General features: G+C 38.6%; 1 pseudogene; it reads left to right on the forward strand.

Annotated features, from left to right (window-relative positions):
- Positions 1–209: 209 nt before the first annotated feature.
- LOC150068311 (vomeronasal type-2 receptor 116-like) lies at positions 210–17,755 on the forward strand (annotated as a pseudogene).
- Positions 17,756–19,482: the final 1,727 nt, after the last annotated feature.

A 19,482-nucleotide genomic window follows, 5' to 3' on the forward strand; every position in this document is an offset into this window, starting at 1 on the left:
TCTCCTGGATGAAGGCCACAGATGCAGAGCCTGGGGGAATAGTTTTGCACATAACTTCTGGGACTCACAAGAGGCTTTGATGAAAGGTGAGCTATAGTGTAGATCAATACAAAGACACATATGCACATATAATAAGATATTTGAATATACATTCCTGCCATAAGGGCCTCACTTCCAGCTAGACATTTAGCCTGGCAGATGCTTCAGGGATGACGCCTGTGATTTTAACACTCCTTCTCCTCCAGCTTCCCCTCCTTGTCAAGTCCTTCCCTGCCGCCAGCTGCTTTTTTACCATGAAGCACCGAGCACACGTGGATGGAGATGTGATGATTGCTCTCTACACGTTGGGAGCAGATCTTAGCTACAGCGATGCTTCCAAGCAAGAAAAGAACAAGCTGTAAGTAACTCATCATTTATTCCCATTCACTGCTTTGTTCTGATGATGGGAAATGGCTGAGCCCTCTAGGGTGCCCAGGAATGTAGTGTCTTGGCTGCTCTTCACCTCCCATCCTTATTCCTTCAGGAACAGCTCAATTTCATAGTTAGCCTTTTATCTACATTACTTGATTGCCTGCCTGCTAGTCAGCGAGGACTCTGTTTTGTTACATACTGCTTCTACTATCCAGGTAGTTAGGGCCTTCACTTTATTCTAAAATCCTGTATCTCTTCTGTTCCAGCTGCCATCACAGAAAATGAAGTAATGTTATCATACACAACCTGAATTTCTAGTATGTGTTGGAGACAAAAAGGCTGCAGCTGTATTTCTTGTCCCCTCAGGCCAGTAGTCTGAGAATTTCTCTCTACTAACACCAATATGTGGAGGACATTGATAAAACTTTTGGTGGCTCATAACTATAATCCTAAGTACTTATGGGGCTGATATCTGAGGATTGAGGTTTATTTCTTAATTGTATTCTATAGTCAGGGGAATATAAAGAGGGTTTACAGTTACACTGGTCACATAGTGGGTGCATTACTTTTCCAGCATTGATAGCCCTTCTCATCTTTTTGTTCCTCCCTTCACCCCCAATCATCCTGTTTTCCCCCTTCCCTTCCCTATTTTATATGAACAAATATACGTATATACAACATACCAGGTACCAAAGTTAGACGTAGTAACCACATGAGATTAACCATAAAGGGATAAAAAAGAGAGAGAAATAACTTCACATAGTATAGTAAGAACAGCAATGACAAAGATAAACCTCTTGTTTCTATATCCGAGGATTGAGGTTTAAATCTATATCAGACAAGAAAATATGTGAGACTTTTATCTCCAATTAACCATCTAAAAGCTGCCAGTGGAGCTATGCCTCAAGTGGCACAGTGCTAGCTGAGAGAAAAAAAGCTCAGTGTTATGAAACAACACTTTTGGGAGACTTTAACTGCCCTAGATGACTTCTGCTTTACTTGCACACATGCATACTCTTGGCTCTTGGTCTGTAACACAAAGTCTCATTTTTAAAAAGGAAAGAAAAATGACTGTAAAAACTTAACCAGAGATGTGGAGCATTTCTTCATGTGTCTGTAGGCCATTCTTATTTCCTCTTCAGAGAATTCTCTCCTTAAGTCTTTGGCCCATCTTTTAATGGAATGGTTGTTTCGTCTCTGGCCATATAAGGGATGTACAATTATACATAATATGTATACATTACATTTGATGCAAATCAAAACAACTTTGAGATTGCACCTCACTCCAGTTAGAATGGCCATGATCAAGAAATCTAACAACAGATGCCAGTGGGGATGTGGCCAGAAAGAATTACTACTACACTGTTGGTGGGAGTGTAAACTCATTCAATCACTCTGCAAAGCATTATGGTGATTCCTTAAAAGACTAAACATAGAGCTCACCTTTGACCCAGCAATCCCACTCCTTGGCACTGATCCAGAAACAAGGACATACTAAAGCCACTAGCACAATGATGCTTATTGAAGTATTATTTACCACAGTCAGATATGGAAGCAACCCAGATGCCCCTCAGTAGATGATTGGATCAAGAAGATATGGTACTCATACACAATGGAATTCTATGCTGCCATCAGAAAGAATGACCACCCCATTTGTAAGAAAATGGAAAGACTTGCAAAAAATCAATCATATTAGGTAAAGTAAGGCAGACCCAAAGGAAGAGAGGCTCAATGGATTCCTTCATTTGTAATAATTAGTACACATCTAGGACTCTCCAAGCCGAGGATTACAATACGAAAAGCTAGGTACATAAGGTCTTATAGGATGAGACTAAATGAAGCAACCGCCATGATATGGAAACAAAAACATTATTTTGAGTGATTGTTTCTCTTAATGAACTTTTTTCTTTTTGAGTTTTTTTCATATATTTTTATTGTAATTAATAGAAGGGTTACAATATATTTGCCAGATAGAAAGTACATTAATTCACATACATTGATACCCTTTCTCATGTCTTGGTCCCCATTTTCCTCCCCCCAACCCCACCCCTCATCTTGTTTTCTCTCCTTCCCTATCCAATTTCAAATAATCAAATACAAATATATCCAACATATCAGATAACAAAGTGCGATACTGGAACAATGTGAGATAATCAAGGGACAGCAAAAGAGATGAGAGGTAACATAGTACATTAAGGACAACAACCACTCATTATATGGCTTTTGTTTCTTTTTTTAACATCTGAAGAGATTTTTTTAATTTTTTAAATATATTTTTATTGTAATTAATAGAAGGGTTTACATGATATTTGCCAATAGAAGGTGCATTGATTCACATACATTGATACCCTTCCACATGTCTTGGTCCCCATTTTCCTCCCCCCCCCACAACACCCCTCATCTTGTTTTCCCCTCTTCCCTATCCAATTTTAAATAACCAAATACAAATACATCTGATATATCAGGTAACAAAGTGAGATACTGTAACAATATGAGATAACCAAGGGACAGCAAAAGAGATGAGAGATAACATAGTACCTTAAGAACAACAATCATTCATTATATGGCTTATGTTACTATATCCTAGAGATCCTTTCATTTAGCGTCATACTATATGGCCTTTTGTATCAAGGTTTTGCTCAATTGCAAATCTCGGCTAGGAGAGACCAAGGTTTCTACTGATTATGACAAATGAGGGAAACCATTGAGCATATGTTCCTTTGAGTCCGGCTTACTTCACTTAATATGATTTTTTTCTAAGTCTTTCCAATTCCTAACAAATGGGGCGATGTCGTTCTTTCTGACAGCAGCATAGAATTCCATTGTATATAAATACCACAGCTTGTTGATCCATTCCTCAACTGAGGGATATCTAGGTTGGTTCCATATCTTTTTTAAAATAATTTTTATTGTAGTTAATAAAAAAAGAGTTACATGATATTTGCTAGACAGAAGGTGCATTAATTCACATCCATTGATACTATTTCACATGTCTTGGTCCACATTACACTCTCCCCCAGCCCCCCCGGCTTGGTGTTCCGCCTTCCCTATCCAATTTCAAATAACCAAATACAAATATATCCAATATATCAGATAACAAAGTGAGATACTGTAACAATATGAGATAACCAAGGGACAGCAAAAGAGATGAGAGTTAACATAGTATATTAAGGACAAAAATCATTCGTTATATGGCTTTTGTTTCAATATCCTGGAGGTCCTTTACATTAGCTTCATAATATATGGCCTTATGTACCAAGATTTTGCTCTATTGCAGATCTCTGCTGGTAGAGCCCAAGGTTTCTACTGGTTATGATGAATGAGGGAAACCATTGAGCCTTACTTCGCTTAATAGGATGTTTTCTAAGTCTTTCCATTTCCTAACAAATGGGGCGATGTCATTCTTTCTGACAGCAGCATAGAATTCCATTGTGTACAAATACCACAAATTGTTGATCCTCTCATCAACTGAGGGACATCTATGTTGGTTCCATATCTTTGCTATGGTGAATAATGCCGCAATGAACATTGTTATGCTAGTGGATTTAGTATGCCCTAGATTCTGGATGGTTGGGTAAATGCCAAGTAGTGGAATTGCTGGGTCATAGGGGAGCTCTATATTTAGCCTTTTGAGGAACTGCCACACTGCTTTCCATAGTGGTTGAACGAGTTTGCACTCCAAACAACAGTGTAGTAGTGATCCCTCCTGGCCACATAACAGCATCTCTTTTTATTCGTTTTCCTGATCCTGGCCATTCTAACTGGAATCTGGGTGGAATCTTAGAGTTGTTTTGATTTGCATTTCTTTTATGACCAGAGATGTTGAGCATTTCTTCATGTGTCTATAGGCCATTTTTGTTTCTTGTTCAGAGAAGACTCTCTTTAAGTCTTTGGCCCATTTATTAATGGGATGGTTATTACTTTGGAGATTAATTTTGGAGTGATTCAATTTTTTGAGCTGTTGGTATATTTCAGATATGAGGTCTTTGTCCGTTGTTTGGTTGGTGAAGATCTTCTCCCACTCTGTAGGCTTCCTATTTAATTTGCTAGCTATATCCTTTGCCATACAAAAGCTCTGCAGTTTAATGCAGTCCCACTTATCCAGCCTTTCTCTGATTTGTTGTGATTCTTGGTCCTTATTAAGAAAGTTTCGACCTGTGCCAAGGAGGCCTAGTGTATCTCCTGTTCCTTCTTGTAAAGTTTTCAGTGTGTCAGATTTTACCTCCAGGTCTTTGATCCATTTGGAGTTAATTCTACTGCAAGGTAACAAAGAAGGATCCAACTTTAGTTTTCTGCAGGTGCTTCACTAGTTCTGCCAGCACAACTTGTTGAAGAGGCTGTCTTTCTTCCATTCTATTTTTTTGGCTCCCTTGTCAAAGATTAGGTGGCCATAGGTCTGTGGTTTAACATCTGGGTACTCATTTCTATTCCATTGGTCTTCAGGCCTATTCTTGTGCCAGTACCAAGCTGTTTTGATAAGCATAGCCCTGTTATAGAGTCTAAAGTTTGGAATTGAAATTCCTCCAGCGCTGTTCTTTCTGCTAAGAAGTGTTTTTGCTATACAAGGTCTTTTATTATCCCATATAAAATTTTGAATTGCCTCTTCTATTTCTTTAAAGAATGACACTGGGATGTTGATGGGTATTGCATTGAATTTGTAGATAGCTCTTGGCTCTGTCTGGTTTGGGGCTGAGGGTTATACTGGCTTCATAGGGTGAGTTTGGTAAAGAACCTTCATCTTCAATTTCATTGAAGAGCTTGAGGAGTATTGGTGTGAGCTCTGCTTTGAAGACCTTATTGAATGTAGCTGTGAATCCTTCTGGCCCTGGGCTTTTCTTAGGTCGAAAGTCTCTTATTGCCATTTGTATTTCAGTGCTTGAATTAGGCCTGTTGAGTTGGGTTAGTTCTTCTTGGTTCAGTGTGAGTATGTTAATACTGGCTAGGAATACATCGATTTCTTCTAGATTCTTAAATTTGTTGGCGTAAAGGTATGAGAAGTATTCCCTCATGATATTCTGGATCTTGATAATTTCTGTCGTGATATTACCATTGTCATCTGCGATTTCGTTTATTTCAATATGCTCTGTTCTTTTTTTGGTAAGATTTGCTAAGGGTCTGTCAATTTTGTTAATTCTTTCAAAGAACCAACTCCTTGTTTTGTTGATTCTTTCTATAGTTTTTTTGGATTCCAAATCATTTAATTCTGCTTTGATTTTATTAATTTGCTTTCTTCTACTGAGATGAGGGTTGGTTTGTTGCTCTTTTTCCAGGAGCTTAAGGTGAGACATTAACTTGTTGGTTTGTGATTTTTCCAACTTGTTGTTGTAGGCACTCGGCACTATAAATTTTCCTCTGACTACTGCCTTTGCCGTGTCTCAAAAGAGTTGGTATTTTGTGTACTCCTTATTGTTAAATTTCATAAACTGTTGGATTTCTGTTCTGATCTCTTCAATGACCCATTGTCGATTCAACAATGTGTTGTTAAGTCTCCATGAGTTATAGGGTTTTCGTTGGTGGAGATGTGTGTTCAGTTCCAATTTGATGCCTTTGTGGTCTGAGAGCATGCAGGGAATAATTTCAGTGTTTCTGAATCTGTCCAGGTTTGTTTTATGGCCTAAGATGTGGTCTATTTTCGAAAATATTCCATGTGCTGCTGAGTAAAACGTACATTGTGTTGTTGCTGGGTGGAATATTCTGCAGATGTCTGTTAGATCTAGTTTTTCTATATTGTTGTTCAGTTCTAAGGTTTTTCTGATGAGTTTTTGCCTTGTTGATGTACCCATAGGTGAGAGTGCTGTGTTAAAGTCACCAACAATCAATGTGTTTCGAGCTATGTATGGTTTCAGTGTAAGGAAAGTTTGCTTGATGAAGTTCAGAGCTCTGGGATTGAGTGTGTAGATATTTAGGATCGTTATGTCTTCCTGGAGGAAAGATCCCTTTATTAGTATGTAGTAACCTTCTTTGTCTTTTCTTACTAATTTTAGTTTGAAGTCTATTATATCTGATATGAGGATGGCAACTCCAGCCTGTTTATGGGGGCTGTTAGCTTGATAGAGTTTATTCCAACCTCTCTCTTTCAAAAGTTGATTGTTTTTTGGGTAAGATGTGTCTCTTGAAACAGGAGAACGTTGTTTCTTGCCTTTTGATCCAACTAGATAGCCTATGCTGTTTAATTGGAGAGTTAAGTCCACTGATATTAGGAGTTAGGATTGAGAGATATTTATTAGTTCCTAGCATTTTTAAAAGCTTTTATTAGGGCCGGTGTCTTGACAGTTCTCGTGGTCCTTAGATGTTTAGGTGCCATGTCTTTTTTTCTTCTTTTTTATTGTAATTAGTAAAAGGGTTACATGATATTTGCCAGATAGAAGGTGCATTAATTCACATACATTGATACCCTTTCACATGTCTTGGTACACATTATCTTTTCCCCCCACCCCCACCCGTCTTGGTTTTCCCCCCTTCCCTATCAAATTTCAAATAACCAAATACAAATAAATTCAATATATCAGATAACAAAGTGAGATAGTATAACAATATGAGATAACCAAGGGACAGCAAAGGAGATGAGAGACAACATAGTACATTAAGGACAACAATCATTTGTTATATGGCTTTTGTTTCGATATCCTGGAGGTCCTTTCAATTAGCTTCATTTTCTGCTGGTGCTTAACCAGTTCTGCCAGCACAACTTGTTGAAGAGACTGTCTTTCTTCCATTCTATTTTTTTGGCTCCCTTGTCAAAGATTAGGTGGCCATAGGTCTGTGGTTTAATATCTGTGTCCTCAGTTCTATTCCATTGGTCTTCAGGCCTGTTCCTGTGCCAGTACCAAGCTCTTTTGATAATTATAGCTCTGTAATAGAGTCTAAAGTTTGAAATTGAAATTCCTCCAGCGCTGTTCTTTCTGCTAAGAAGTGTTTTTGCTCTATGGGGTCTTTTATTATTCCATATGAAATTTTGGATTGTCTCTTCTATTTTTTTGGAGAATGACATTAGGATATAAATGTGATGCTTTTGTAGATAGCCCTTGGCAAGTTTGTCATTTTCATGATATTGAATCTTCCACTCCATGAGCATGGGAGGTTTTTCCATTTCCTCAGTTCTGCTTTCATTTTCTTTTTCAGGGTTTAAAGTTTCATCAAAAAGGTCCTGTACATTCTTAAGATAATTCCTAGGCACTGTATTTTCCTTGAGGCTATTGCGAAAGGAGTTGCTTTACTGATTGTTGCCTCATTCCTCTTACTCTTGGCACAGAGGAAGGCAACTGATTTTTGAGAGTTAATTTTAGACCCTGCTACCTTTCAAATGTTTTGAATCAGCTCAAGGAGCTTGGGAGTATAGTCTATAGGATTCTTTAAATACAGAATCATGTCATCTGCAAACAGGGATAGTTTTACTTCCTCTTTCCCTACTTGGATCCCCTTTATGCTTACTTTTTGTCTTATTGCTCTGTCTAGGAATTCTAGTACTGTGTTAAAGAGGAGTGGAGATCCCTCTGTGATACAGTGGTGGCCTTGCTTGCAATTTCCTCTTTATCCACTGTTGGAGTTTCCTCCTCAGAATGACTTCCCTCGAGTTGGATGCACCTTTTACTTTTTGACATAAATAAGAATAAAATCTCCTCACCTGATAATTGAGATCTTGTTCTGGTTGATAGTATAGGAAGCAGTGTTCAATATGTTGGGTGTGTGAGCATAATGGCTATAGAATCTTTCATAAAGAATACTTCTCAAAGTTGCTCTTTTGTTGAACATTCATTACTATGCCTGCCCTGCCATAAAAACACATAACACCAATTGAGTAACTCAAAATTCAATTCATTTTTCACAGAGGTGAAGCTAGTAATCCTAAGGTAAAGGAAACAGAATATGCAATGTGACATGAACATCTAATCCATGTTTAATCCGTGGACAAAAGTTTTTTGTTTACATATGCATGGTCGTGAAGAAAAAGCATTTTCTCTCACCTTAGGTACATTTCTGAATCTCATTCAGAATTAATTCTATATAGAAGCATAAGCCATGGTATTCACATTCCATCCCAATTGAAGGTAATGTTATAACATATTCATTGGCAATGATGCAAGCATTTAATCCAGCAAAGTTAATAGTTTTAAGCACTCCTCCTCAATTTCCATGCTCATTTTGCAGGTTTACCTTCAAGAACTATCGATTTGTTTTGGCCTTGGCTTTTGCTGTTGAGGAGATCATCAGAAGCTCTGATCTTTTACATAACTTGACTCTGGGATTTGATATCTAAGATGTTTACTTTGGCACTTCCACAGTATTTAAGAATCTCTTCATTTGGCTGTTTGGGAAGGAGAAGATTGAAAACTGGTCATGTATAAGAGACAGCAAATCTATAGCAGCACTTACAGGACCATTTGGAATAACATCTGCCCACACTGGATCATTGCTGGCACTCTACAGATTTCCACAGGTGAAGGGTGGAGGGATAAAAAAATGTCTAATTTGGTACCATTTTGGTGTTAGAATAGAATGACAAGAAGAGAATGGACTTACAAATCCATCTAATTTTGTGGTATGAAAGAGTAATTACTCAAACACAGTGGGGTATGTATCATCCTACCATTTGGAAAAGGAGATGGAGGAATGAGACAAACAAATGAATCATGTATTGCTCCAAACTTTATCAATAATTTCTTAAAAAATGAACTGGAAAATGCTTGTTTAAAGAATTTATTAACATTGACTTTTACATCATATTACAAATGATGTGTTTAGGAAACAAGCATTCAAGAAGGGAATTTCTATATACAATCACTGGCACTTAGTTTTTAGAACATAATCTGAATTAGGCTAAGGGTTTGTATATCAGAGGTACATATTAATCTAGGTAATAAAACGTTATGTCTATAGAGTCATAATTTTTTACATCTATGTAGGTGTGTTTATATTTCCAGTACCATGTCCATAGCATTGGGTATGCAAATATTGAGTCCTCGCTCTTGTACTGTTTGGATCAAATAGCCACATATTAAGGATACCATGTGCCTTTTCTTCCTTTGGTCTTCACTTGTCTCACTCAACATGATTCGCTCTAGATTCATCCACTTCCCTGAAAATGCCATTATTTTATATTGTCTGTTGGCTGTGTACAATTCCATTGTCTATATATACCACATTTTCTGTATCCATTCATCTGCAGTAGGGCATCTGGATTGCTTCCATCACCTGTCTATTGTGAATAGTGCAGGGATGAACATAGCTGAGCAGGTGTACTTATCACATCTTGGGTCATGATGTTCAGTGTAGATGCCGAGAAGTGGTGTGGCGAGATTGGAGGGAAGGTCAATTTTAAGTTCTTTAAGAAACTTCCACACTGCTTTCCAGACTGGCTGAACTAGTTTACAATCCCACCAGCAGTGTAGTGGGGATCCTTTTTCTCCACGACCCCACCAGCAACTGTCATTTTCTGAGTTCAAAATCTTGGCCATTCTTGTTGGGGTAAGGTGGTATCTTAGGGTTGTTTTTATTTGCATTTCCTTTATGACAATGGATGATGAACATTTTCTCATATGCTTTTCTGCCATTTTAACCTCTTCTTTTGATAAGACTCTCTTTAGTTCCCTTGCCCATTTAGTGAATGGTTTGTTGGGTTTGTGGGGGATTAGTTTCTTGAGTTCCCTGCAGATACTGTATATTAAGCATTTGTCAGATGTATTATTGGTAAATATCTTTTCCCAGTTTTTTTGCTATCTCTCTAGTTTTGTGGCTATGCTTTTATCTGTGCAGAAACTTTTTATTTTTAGGTAGTCCCATTTATTGAGTCTCTCTCCATTCAGTTGTTACCATGGGATTCTCTGCAGGAATCTTTTGAGGTATGAAGATATGATAGCAGAGTACTGGTGACTCATACCTGTAATCCTAACTATTTAGGAAATATCTCCAATTGAACAGAAAAAAAGGAGGAAGTGGGATGTGTGGCTCAAGTCCTATAGTATAAGCCTTGATGCTGATTCTTAACATACTTCAGGAATGAGACTGTGATTCTTGGCAATATTCTCACTCATAGACTGTACAAATTTCTTTCCCTTTAGCTTAATTTTGGGCCTTTTGTTCATACCCTGAGTGACAATAACAAGTTTCCTGCTCTCTACCAGATGTCCCCAAAGGACACCTCAATAGCTGCTGCCATGGTCTCCTTACTGCTTCACTTCAGCTGGAACTGGGTGGGAGTATTGGCTTCAGAAGATGACAATGGTTTGTGGATTCTTCCTGAACTGAAACAGCAGATGATCAAGAACAGAGTTTGTGTAGCCTATGAGGTACTGATCTCAAGCAAAGGCATATTACCTGCAATCAAATTCATGGAAGTGTATAATCACATGAATAAATCTCCCGCAAATGTTCTCATCATATATGGTGATAATGAGTCACTAATAGATTTAATGACATGTATTGAGCAACTTTTGATAACAGGCAAAGTTTGTATCTTGAACTCACAGTGGGATTTAACCACAAGGAAACATTTCATGCTAGGCTCATCTCATGTGCCTCTCATTTTTTCTCACCATCATGCAGATGTATCTGGATTCACAGATTTTGTCAAGGCAGCTAACCCTTCCAAATACCCAGAGGACTTTTTCCTTGTGAGGCTGTGGTTTCTCTCTCTTAATTGCTCTGATTCTGAGTCTGACTGTGTGATGTGGGAGAACTCTCCTGATGCCTCCTTGGATTGGTTGCGTGGACAAACTTTTGATGTGACCATGTCTGCATAGAGTTACAATATCTACAATATAGTGTATGCTGTGGCCCAGGCTCTCCATGAGATGCTTCTTCATCAAACAGAAGTTCAAACCATGGGAAATAGAAAAGGGACAGTCCCTTCCCCTGCACAGGTATTGTCTTCTATGTTGGAGAGCACACATCCTGAATAAAGGCACTTCCTAGAGAGTTTCTTAGTGTATAAAAGTAAATATTTCTGATGTTTTTCCAATACACAGGAAATTATTTTTGTTTACATGTCTGTGAAGAACTCTAGGCATGAGTTCATATGCTGTAAAGCATAAACAGGCCAGTAACAAAAATAAAATATTTTCCATGTTTCTATAATTCATTTTTTGATGTTTTGTGGGGGTTTTTTGTTTGTTTGTTTGTTTGTTGCTTGTCCTAGAGATTGAAGTAATGGGCTGGGTGTTGTCTCATGGTCTATTTGTACTCAGAGCTATCACTCTACTGGTTAAGCCACAACATTGCTTCCAGCTTTTTTGAGTAGTTTTATTAGAGACAGGAGCCTCATAGACTTTTCTGCCTGGACAGATTTCAAATGGTGAACCACAGATCTCAGGCTCCTGAGTAATTAGAATGATAAGCACGGGGCACAGAATCTTGGCTTGTGAATTCATTTCATTGCAAACATCTTCAACATGTTCATAACTGTTTTCAAAAATGTAAATTCAGGGATCCCCTGAGTTCCTTCAGTAATAGTAAATGATGATCTGTTCAACACAATTACCCATATTTTTCATAAGTGGTCAAGTTTCATTGAACTCTGTATTAAAATTTTAGCAAGCTCTAAGTGAAGGCATTCATAAATTTCTTAAATATTTTGGTTGGGGCAAACTGTAGCTAAGCAACTGAGTATTGTCTCATTCCTTGCTGTTTATGTGATATCTTTCTTACTCTCCCCCTGTCCTCTCCCTCTCCATCTCCCCCTCAATCTCCCTTACCCTCTCTCTCCTCTCCCATTCCCTCTCCTCTTTCTCTCTCTCTCTCTCTCTCTCTCTCTCTCTCTCTCTCTCTCTCTCTCTCTCTCTCTCTCTCTCTCTCTCTCTCTCTCTCTCTCTCTGTCTCCATCCACCCCATAACATTCTCCCTCTGTCTCTGTCTCTCTCTGTCCCTGTCTCTCTCTATCTCTCTGTCTCTCTGTCTCTATCTGTCTCTCTCTCTGTCTCTCTCTCTCATCCTAGAGCTTGAACTCAAGGCCTTAGCACTGTCCCTGAGCTTTCTCAAGGCTGCCATGCTACTACTTGAGCCACAGCGCCACTTCTGGCTTTTTTTGTGTATGTGTTTCTGAGGAATGGAACCCAGGGCTTCTTGCATGCTGAGTGGGCTCTCTACCACTAGCTCTCTCCAAGCCTCAATATTGGTTTCATTTTTTAAAAGCCTCTGCGCCTTTTTTGAAATACCAGTGTGCAGAAAAATAATTTTTATTTTTCCATAGAATTTTTGGGGGGAGCCAGCCACTGGTGGCTCACGCCTGTAATCTTGGCTACTTAGGATGCTGAGATCTGAGGATCATGGTTCAAAGCCAGCCTGGGCACGAATGTCTGTGAGAATATCTCCAAAGAAACTCCAGAAAACCGGAAGTGATGCTGTGGCTCAAGTGATAGAGCACTGGGCCTGAGCTTAAAAAGCTCAGGGACTGGTAGCCAGGTCCAGAGTTCAAGCATCAATGCTGAGTGAAAAAAAAGAGATTTTTTTCTAGGAGAGTTCATTAAGTGGCTGTGCTATTCTTGGATTCTGAATTCAGAAAGAATATAAAGGCAATCAGGACCTATTCATAGATCAGGTTTTCTGCCTTAACTCTAGGATGTACTTCACCATAATTTGATGGATTTCATTTAGTTGCACCCTTTTCTGAAGACCATCCAATTTTACAATCCTGCTGGAGATCCAGTGATTTTGGATGCCAAAAGGAAACTGGAGCCAGAATATGACATTCTGAATATTTGGAATTTTCCAGAAAGTCTTGAACATCAGGTGAAAGTAGGAATGTTTTCCCCATATGCTCTCCATGGCAATCAACTATAGTTATCTGAAGACATGATTGAATGGGCCATAGGAACTGCAGAGGTGGGTTACATCTAATCACAGTGATTGTAAAGACATGTACATAAGAAAAGAATCTCGCTTAAAATGTATACCTGGCTGAGTGCCAGAAAACTTTCTTCGGTAATCCTAGCTATTCAGATAGCAAAGATTTGATTAACACCAATTAAAATGAGCCCAAACAGGCAGGTATGTGAGACCCTTATCTCCAATGAATCACCAAAAATCTGGAAATGAAGCTTTGACTCAAGTAGTAGAGTGCTGAACCTGAGCAAAAATGTTCAAGACCTGCACCTAGACCTTGAGTTCAAGCCCCGGGATCAGAATTTAAAAAAAAAATTAAACATGTCACTAAATATTGATTTAGAATATTACCACTACAATAGAAAAACAAATATCTTTCTTAGTAGATTTCTAACACTGCGATAAAGTCCCTGGTGAATGAGTTTGTTGGGTTGAAAGGTTTATTTTGCTCCCTTCTGGAGAGTTTTCAATCATTACTTGACCTGCTACTTAGGCATCTCTGGTGAGAGGAATCATTGAAGAAGCCTTTCAGAAGACTGGTCACTGGAAACAAGACAAGGATATGATGAGCCTGCGGTTCACATAGCCTGATTCAAGATAGAACATCCACCATCCTCTTCTCCATTTTACATAGAATTAGGAGTCAATGTATAATGACATATATTCCAGGAAGTTATATAGGACCATACACTGAGACTGACTTAACTTTCTCACCATTAGTTTCTACCTTTATAAGTTCCGTACTTTTCAATAGTTCAACAGATTACAAATCAAGACTGTACCACATAAGCCTGTGGGAGTCTATTACAGTGTTTAATTGACTGTGTTCACCTGCAGAAAACACCATGCTTATAGAAAGATAAATGGAAAGCCCACAGAGTGGGAGAAATCTTCTCTAGCCAGACAATAGACAAAGGACTCATATCTAAAATATATATACAGCTCAAAAACTGAAATCTCTCAAAAATAAATCCTCATCGAAACAATCATCACATTAAAAGGTGGGCTAAAGACTTCAAGAAAGGGCTGGGAGTTTAGCCTAGTGGTAGAGTGCTTGCCTAGAATGCATGAAGACTCAGGTTCAATTCCTCCATACCACAAACATAGAAAAAGCCAGAAGTGGTGTTTTAGCTCAAGTGGCAGAGTGCTAGCCTTGAAAAAGCCCAAGGACAGAGCTCAAGTCTGAGTTCAAACACCAGGATGGGCATTAAAAAAAGACTTAAAGAGAGACTTCTCTGAAGAAGAAATAAAAATGGCCTATGGACACATGAAAAAATGTCGACATCTGTGGCCATAAAAGAAATGCAAATGAAAACAACTTTGAGATTCCACCTCACACCAGTTAGAATGGCTATTATCAAGAACTCTAATAACAACAGATTCTTGGGAGGATGTGGGCAAAAAAGAATGCTACTACACTGTTGGTGGGAGTGTAAACTCTTTCAGCAACTCTGGAAAGCATTATGGTTATTCCTTCAAAGACCAAACAAAGAACTCCCTTATGACCCAGCAATCCCACTCCTGGGCATTTAACTAAATGTCCAGAAACAAGGATACTGAAGCTATCAGCACAATGATGTTCATTGCCGCATCATCTACTATAGCTAAGATATGGAACCAACCCAGATGCCCCGCGGTGGATGAACGGATCAAGAAAATGTGGTATTTATACACAGTAGAATTCTATGCTGCCTTCCAAAAGAATGACATCAACCCATTTGTAAGGAAATGGAGAGATTTGGAAAAAAACATATTACGTGAAGTAAGCCAGACCCAAAGAAACATTGGCTCATGGTTTCCTTCATCTTTAAGAATTAGTAAACATGTAGGATTCTCCTGCGTTTTCCTGGTGGAGAATCACAATAGCTCAAAAGCTATATGCATATGACCCTTTAGGATGAGGCCAAGCAAAAATCAACTCCCGGATATGGAGACAAAAGTTTTATTTTTGTGATTGTTGTTTTTAATGTACCATGTGAAATTATTTATTTTCTCTCTTGCCTTTTCCCCCTTATGGTTGATCCCCTGTTGTTATTGTACCCGATTCTGGTACCTATATTTGGTACCTGTGAATTGTATATGGATTTATTTGTTTATTTGAAATAAGGAAGGGAAAGGGAAAAGCAGATAATGAGACAAAGGACAAAGGGTAATCAGTGTAACAGTGATATCCACAAGACAATATGTTGGTAATGAACTTTGCAGCTTGGGAGGGATTGGGGAAAGGGAAAGTGGCCGAAAACATGGGAAGGGTTAAAAATGTTTGAGAAATAATGTACTCACTACCAAATGAATGTAACTATAACCCCTTTAAACATCACCCTGACCGTGAAGTAAAATTTGACTAGAAGAAATGCCATGCTTAATAATCTGAATTTTTAAACAATGGGCTTTTTGTGTTCTGTATAATTCTGAAGAGTTATTGATACATCTGTGATTTTCCTCAGACTCCTCGCTCTGTCTGCACTGAGATTTGTGCTCCTAGATTCAGGAAATCTCCTCAGGAGGGAAAGGCTGCCTGTTGCTTTGATTGTAACCCGTGTCCTGAGAATCAGATTGCTAATGGGACTGGTAAATCCATATCTTATGAAGTAAAGTCAATGCAAAAGTTGTAGATTAGGATTACAGAGACTGTTGGGGCAGTATTGCTAAGAAAGTATGACAGAGAATGACTTTGAATTACCTAATTTAGTAATATTTTCTAGTGTATTACAGGCAAGGTTATCTCCAGGAAGGCCTCTTATCCATAGTCATTAGGACAAGTGTAAGATCTCACATGAAAATAAATGTAAGTATTATTAAGGACAGCGTTCTTCTTGAAACTTACATTTTCTCCACACAGAAAACATGGATTTTGCCTACCTTTATTTTTCAGTGCAGAGTACTGTTCTTGGCACAGGCAAGTGCTCAGTAAGGTGAAATCTTTTCAAGAAGTAAGCATAACTATAGAGTATCCGAAAATGGTTTATCTGTTCCTACTGCTTCACAGATGGTTAGCTGGACAACCATAATGAGACGAATTTAAGAAGATACTACAGGGATAAAATCAATGTTCTACACGGACATGTAGGAAGCTTTAAGCTATACAATTAAAATTTTCCATAGCATTGTAGGACTGTATAGAGTTCTGTTAATAAGAGTAAGGAAATCAGTAGAAAATTGATGTTAGGTATTACAATACCCCAACTGTCACAATAATAATACATGTGACAATCACTGAAGGAAAAAATTGACTATGAAAACTTGATAAAGAAGAAGAGAGAAATGGGAGGGGGTTATGCTTTACAAAAGAAACAAAAATATATATGTGTATTTGATTGTTTGAAGTCAGATAGGGAAGGGAGGAAAACAAGATGAGGGGTAGAGATGGGAGGAGGAAATGGGGACCAAGACACAAGAAAGGGTATCAGTATATTTGAAGTAATTCACCTTCTATGTGGTGAATATAATGTAACCCTTCTATTAATTACAATAAAATATATGAAAAAAGGAAAGAAATGAAAATACCTTTTACTGTAAATGCTGACATGTTAGGATTTCATCTAAGTAAAAAATGTTTGAAATTTTTTGAAGAGAAAACAATTCAGAACAAAATATTAATACTAGCTTACTCTTTCCCACAGACATGGAGCAGTGTGTGAGGTGTGCAGATCACCAGTATGCCAACACACAGAGAGACGAGTGCCTCCTGAGAGCACAAAGTTTCCTGGCTTTTGGAGATCCCTTGGGAATGGCTCTGGCCTGCATGGCTCTTTGCTGCTCTATGCTCACTGCCGCTGTGCTTGGATTATTTGTGAAACACCAAGACACTGCCATTGTCAAGGCCAATAACCAGGCTCTCAGCTATATCCTACTCATCTCCCTCATCTTGTGTTTCCTCTGTGCATTGCTCTTTATTGGCCATCCCAACACAGCCACCTGCATCCTGCAGCAGATCACATTTGGAGTCGTGTTCACGGTGGCTGTCTCCGCAGAGTTGGCCAAAACGGTGACTGTGGTCCTGGCCTTCAAGGCCACTTGTCCAGGGAGAAGGATGAGGGGGGTGCTGATGTCTGGGGCTCCTAACCTCCTCATCCCCATCTGAACCCTCATCCAGGTGAGTCTGTGTGGCCTCTGGCTGGGAAGCTCTCCTCCCTTTGTGGACACAGATGCACACTCTGAACATGGCCACATCATCATCCTGTAAAGCAAGGGCTCCCTCACTGCCTTCTACTGTGTTCTGGGCTCCCTGGGCTCCCTGGCCCCGGCCAGCTTCACGGTGGTGTTTCTGGCCAGGAACCTTCCTGACACCTTCAATGAGGCCAAGTTCCTGACCTTCAGCATGCTAATGTTCTGCAGAGTGTGGCTCACCTTCCTGCCTGTCTACCACAGTGCCAAGGGGAAGGCGATGATGGCTGTGGAGGTCTTCTCCATCTTGGCCTCTGGGGCAGGCCTCCTGGACTGCATTTTTGTCCCAAAGTGCTTTGTCATTTTATCAATGCCAAATAAAATTTCTCTGCATGTCTTTCCCGTCAAAAGCCATAGTTAGAGAGAAAAAGTCAGCATTCTTAAGGTTAAACCCGTGTGCCTGCATTGTGTTTAGAATTTCCTAAGTAAGTGTCCAGCAATTTTCCCTTCTTGTAATAGTTTATATTATGAAACTTTTACTTAAGTGTGTAAGGATCTACTGTACATTTTTCTACTCTTGGTAGTCAAAAGTGGTGCCGATAACTATTTAAACTGGAGTGATACTTGTCATATTTTTGGCCCCTCTGTTCAATATATACTTGATTCTATCATTTCCACTTCTCAGTGTTATTTCACTATTTTGTTTGTAAATCACTTTTCTAAATTTTACGTATATTAACTTTCTCTGTGAACAACATCATTTTGCACAGTCATTTAATACATTTTCCTAACACTTTCCTCTTAACAAATTTTCATCTTCTAATATAATCTTCAGAGATTCCTTTCTCCAATACTTGAGCATTTCTACTCAGATTTCACCTTTTGCAATAAACCTGAGGCTGTTATGGAGGGCGTTGTTTTCTGTCTCTCTTTCTCTTTGTCTCTGTGTCTCCAACTCCTTCTCTTTCTTCCTCCTCCCTCTCTCTCTGCTTTCCTGATAAAGCTTCAGGAATATCTCATGTGCTATAGAAATACACTTTAAGATTACAATGTATGTGATTTTTTGATGGTTCTCTTAAGATTAACATCTATACTTGTCTACATATACTTTGTAATGTATTGTTGATTAATCATTCTTCATAATTAGATACATAAAATTTGAATGTTGTATATATAGGTTTGAAATGTGAAAATTTGAAATATGAAAATAGGAAATAAGAACACTGCTTATTTAGAAAAATTCAGTTCACCCACACAGGGTAAACAGGGGGGGATTGATAATATTCAAATAGGCAAAACCTGAGTTTATAAAAATACGATTCTGTCATTTTCAACTGATGTGTAATTATATATTAGTATTCAGAATATATACAAATGGCTTGTGCATTTTTTATAATTATTCATTGACATAATAAATCGGGAGTCATACTTTAAAAAAGATTAAAGCCTATTCCTGTCTGGATATACTTTGTAATGTATTGTTGATTCATAAACTTGATCCATAAAATATAAAATTTGAATATTATATATAAAGGTTATTTTTTTTGCTGGTCTTGGGCTTGGCTCAGGGCCTGAGCACTGTCCGTGGGTTTTCTCAAGGCTAGAACTCTACTACTTGAGTCAAGTACCACTTCTGGCCTTTTGTTCCTGTGTATGTGGTACGGAGGAATCGAGCCGGGGTGTTTGTGCATGCTTGGCAAACTACCACTAGGCCAAACTGAATAAAGGTTATTTTCTTGCAATATACTTCCTACAATCTGTTGAAACACGAAACTTTTTTTGCCAGTCTTGGGGTTGGGTGTGGGCCTGAGCACTGTCCTTGGACTTTCTCAAGGCTAGCTCTCTACCACTTGTCCTTCAGCATCACTTCCGGCTTTTTTCTATGTATGTGGCACTGAGGAATGGAACCCAGGTCTTCGTGCATGGAAGGCAAGCACTCTTCCACTAGGCCAAACTCCCGGCCCCAACACACAAAACGTTTTATCTGTTACATTTCAATATCTCAATTTGATAAGGAAAGCATTACTTATTGCTTCAAGTATGTTGGCTTAGCAAGTTCTATACTATTTTTACAAAATCACATATTTAAGACCTATGGACAGAATTGTATTCTTTTTCTGTTTCTTCTAGTGTTCATTGTATGTTCCT

Source organism: Megascapheus bottae, chromosome 1, assembly GCF_031878675.1.
Source record: "Megascapheus bottae isolate mThoBot1 chromosome 1, mThoBot2.hap1, whole genome shotgun sequence".
Classification (NCBI taxonomy): domain Eukaryota; kingdom Metazoa; phylum Chordata; class Mammalia; order Rodentia; family Geomyidae; genus Megascapheus; species Megascapheus bottae.